At 62.1% G+C, this 3,036-nt stretch overlaps 1 protein-coding gene and 1 long non-coding RNA gene across 2 annotated transcripts in view; both read right to left on the bottom strand.

The window, feature by feature from the left end:
- The window catches only part of LOC113213431 (uncharacterized), a 73,758-nt gene that overhangs the window by 65,317 nt on the left and 5,405 nt on the right, over nt 1–3,036 (bottom strand). The gene's annotated exons all lie outside the window — the stretch shown is intronic.
- Nucleotides 962–2,197, bottom strand: LOC113213443 (uncharacterized). The gene is made up of 3 exons (XR_008011658.1): nt 2,061–2,197; nt 1,765–1,993; nt 962–1,172 (listed from the first exon to the last, which is right to left on the bottom strand). It is a non-coding gene; the product is annotated as an uncharacterized LOC113213443 (long non-coding RNA).

Raw genomic sequence — 3,036 nt, 5'->3', positions numbered from 1 at the left:
TGCCGCAAGAGGTGCCGCAAGTAGTGCCGCACATGGTGCCGCAAGTAGTGCCCGCATATGGTGCCGCAAGTTGTGCCGCAAGAGGTGCCGCAAGTGGTGCCGCAAGTTGTGCCGCACATAGTGCTGCAAGTGGTGCCCGCACATCGTGCCTCGGAGTGCCCGTTGCTGCCGCTGCCCAGCGCCAGCCCCACCGGGCGCCTTAAGACTGCGGGTAGGCCGGCCGCCGCGCCGCCCGGGGATGGGGTTGCCTACCCATCGGCCGACAGGCGTCCGTCTTGAAGGCGGAGCGGCGGCACGGGGAGCGGAGCGGCCGCCTGCCTGGGCACAGTTCCGACTCTGGCTTTTGCGAGAGGAGCGGAACCTCGTTTGGGTTCACCGTGCGCGAGGGAGACAGCTAGGAGGCGTGGTGAAAGTGCACCCCATCTCCCTTGCAGGTGGTGGGGGCAGAAAGAACAGGAACTTCTTCTTCTGTCCTTCCTGGTGGGGGCACCGCCATGCCACCCTTCTAGCCCAATGAAAAGGGGTGCAGGGGGGTGTTTGAGACCTCATCACGTGATTCGTTTATGTCATACAACGGCCCGCGTAGGACTGTGACTTGTGCCCCAGCATGCTGGGGAAGAGGAGTCGGGGGTATGGAGACTGTCCTGCAGAAGTGCAGCAGAGATGCGGTTGAGTCGGGTTGAGCAAAATAATTGCAACTGGCCGCGCTGGACGCGGGTGCTCGATCCTCGGGGAGCCGCAGGAGGGCGAGCTCGAGCCCGGCCCCGGCCCCGGCCCGGCGGGCTGCAGCTCGGCGTGCAGGAAGTGTCCGTCGATGGGTATCTAGCGCCACGCGGCTCCATACGCCACGCTCGGCCTGAGTGCAGCGATGTATCGCTCTCTCGCGTCACGAGATGTTCGGCATTTGTGCACAGCATCACCCCCCCCCCCCTTCCCATGAGCAACAAGAACAACAGCAATCTGAAAAATGGGTTGTAATGATTCTGATCTGACCTAATGTGCTGGCATGGCGGCCGCGGCGCAGGCATTCGCCGGAAGGCCCCAACGAGGCGCTGTTTGGCTCTCGGAGCGGCTCGGCTCCGTTGTGATCTGGAGGACGCCCCGCGCACTCAGCCCCCGGAGCAATGCCGCGGCCGCGCCGGCACGCAGCAGCACTTCTGAGCCGCCCCCTCCTGCGCAAGAGGGTCGGGGGTGCACCAGCCCGCATGCAGGCGCGCAGGCATGGTGTTGCCCATAGCGTGGTGCCCAAAAGCACAATAACATGCACATCTTTTGGAAAGTGCGAGCCGTTTCCGATTTTTAGGGGGGGGGGCCTCTGCTACAGCGTAGAGGCCAACCTTGGGGGATGGCCATGACCCTGCTGCCCTTCTCCAATGGGCCAACCTGTCCCGGGGGGAGGGGGGAATTGTTGGTCGCCGGATCCCCCGCGAACCACGAGGTTAAGCCACCGGCCCCCGGGTGGTTCAAGGGAGCGAAAAAGAACCCCCATATTATTTTATTTCAAATAAATAGACAAATTGAGTTCAAGGTCACGGACGCAGGTTGTCTGAATATTTTAAAACCACCGAAAGGGTGTACCAGGTGATTCAGAGAAGACGCAGGAGCGCGCAGGTTTGCCTACCCAATCTGTCCGTAAGGCGCCACAGCCCCTTGGTATAGGCAAACCCGCTCGCACCTGCGTCTTCTCTGAATCACCCGGTATGTAGTCGTGCTTTTAGGCGCCAAACAATAAACAACCCATTCCAAGGTGCTCGAGGTGCTGACCGTGGTGGCCGGGGACCGTGGCTCCGGCGGCGGTGGCGGCGGTGGAGGCGGCCCCGAGAGCCCCCTGCTGGCCGGCAACCTGGAGTCGGCGCCCTCCGCGGCCAGCTTGTCGAGGCGGCCGCGGTCTGCGCAGCGCGACATGTCCCGGAGCTCAGCGCCGCAGTCCAGCGGGCGGCGGGGGCTGGCCGCCAGGCACCTCGCCAGCGCCCGCGACAGCTCCAGGCAAGGCCTCCACCTACGTTAGTACTCGCAACCCCCTGACACTCCCTGGGCTGCTCGAGGTGGGCCAGACTCACTCCACGCCGGCGGCCTGCTTGTCGTGGAACAGACCGGCGACCTCCTGCCGGGCGCGCCTCTCCTCGCACGCCAGCACTCGCTCTATCTCCCTCTGCCCGCGCACCACCTCTCGCTCGCACTCGGCCCAGAAGTCGTCCTGCTCCCGTCCGCCACCGCGGCCTTGCTCCTCCTGTTAATTTTTCGCGCCATGGCATACATTTTTCATTGAAACAGAATAGAAGTAAGTGTTCGGTGTCGGAGAGTTGCTGGGCAAGTAGTGGTGTATGGTTCCCACCCACCAGGGCCGGGCCGGCGCCGCAGTCGGGCTGCGCGTCCAGGTAGACGCAGGGGGGCCCCGGGGGGCGGCTCACGGCCGTGGCGGGGGCGGGGGCGCAGTTCTCCACCTCCAGCACGCGCGGCTGCGACCAGCCCTGCCCCACTGGCCAAGGCAAACGCGTACACGCTCAGAAAAAAATACCATAGAAATATAATAAAGTTGTGATATAACGACAAGCGGACGCTAAATGCGTGATGGTGCGCCTACTGCCGCTGCACTTGACGCGGTACGCTGCACGAGCCCCCTCCCTTCCGGCGGGCAAGCTACACCTGTAAAGTGGAAGAGGGTCAGTAGAAAAAAACATTTTTTTAAATATAAAAAATGGGAGAGGAAAAAAAATCATCTAGATCCACGTGCAATACTGTTTTCGTGACACATATCAAACAAGATCACGTGATGCGACGTACAATAATTTCCAGGTGGAGAGGGGAGGGGTGGGGTGGAGTGGGGGTGATATCGTGGTGAATCTTGTACCGGCGCAGCGCTCCAGGCCAGGCCGCGCCACGCTACAGCTCGTCCCCCTCGTCGCCCTCGTCCCTCGTCCCCGCTGCCCCCGCTCAACAATGCCACCTCCAATAATGCTCCGTGTCTGTGGGTTAGGCCATCTCACCGGAAAAAAAATTTCGAGGTACGCACGTCTAGTGATAGATTAGACCTAG

Source organism: Frankliniella occidentalis, unplaced genomic scaffold (assembly GCF_000697945.3).
Source record: "Frankliniella occidentalis isolate FOCC.00 unplaced genomic scaffold, Focc_3.1 Scaffold1, whole genome shotgun sequence".
In the NCBI taxonomy this organism is placed as follows: Eukaryota; Metazoa; Arthropoda; class Insecta; order Thysanoptera; family Thripidae; genus Frankliniella; species Frankliniella occidentalis.
Note: the sequence above shows the minus strand (reverse complement) of the source record. Positions and strands in the feature narration are given on the sequence as shown.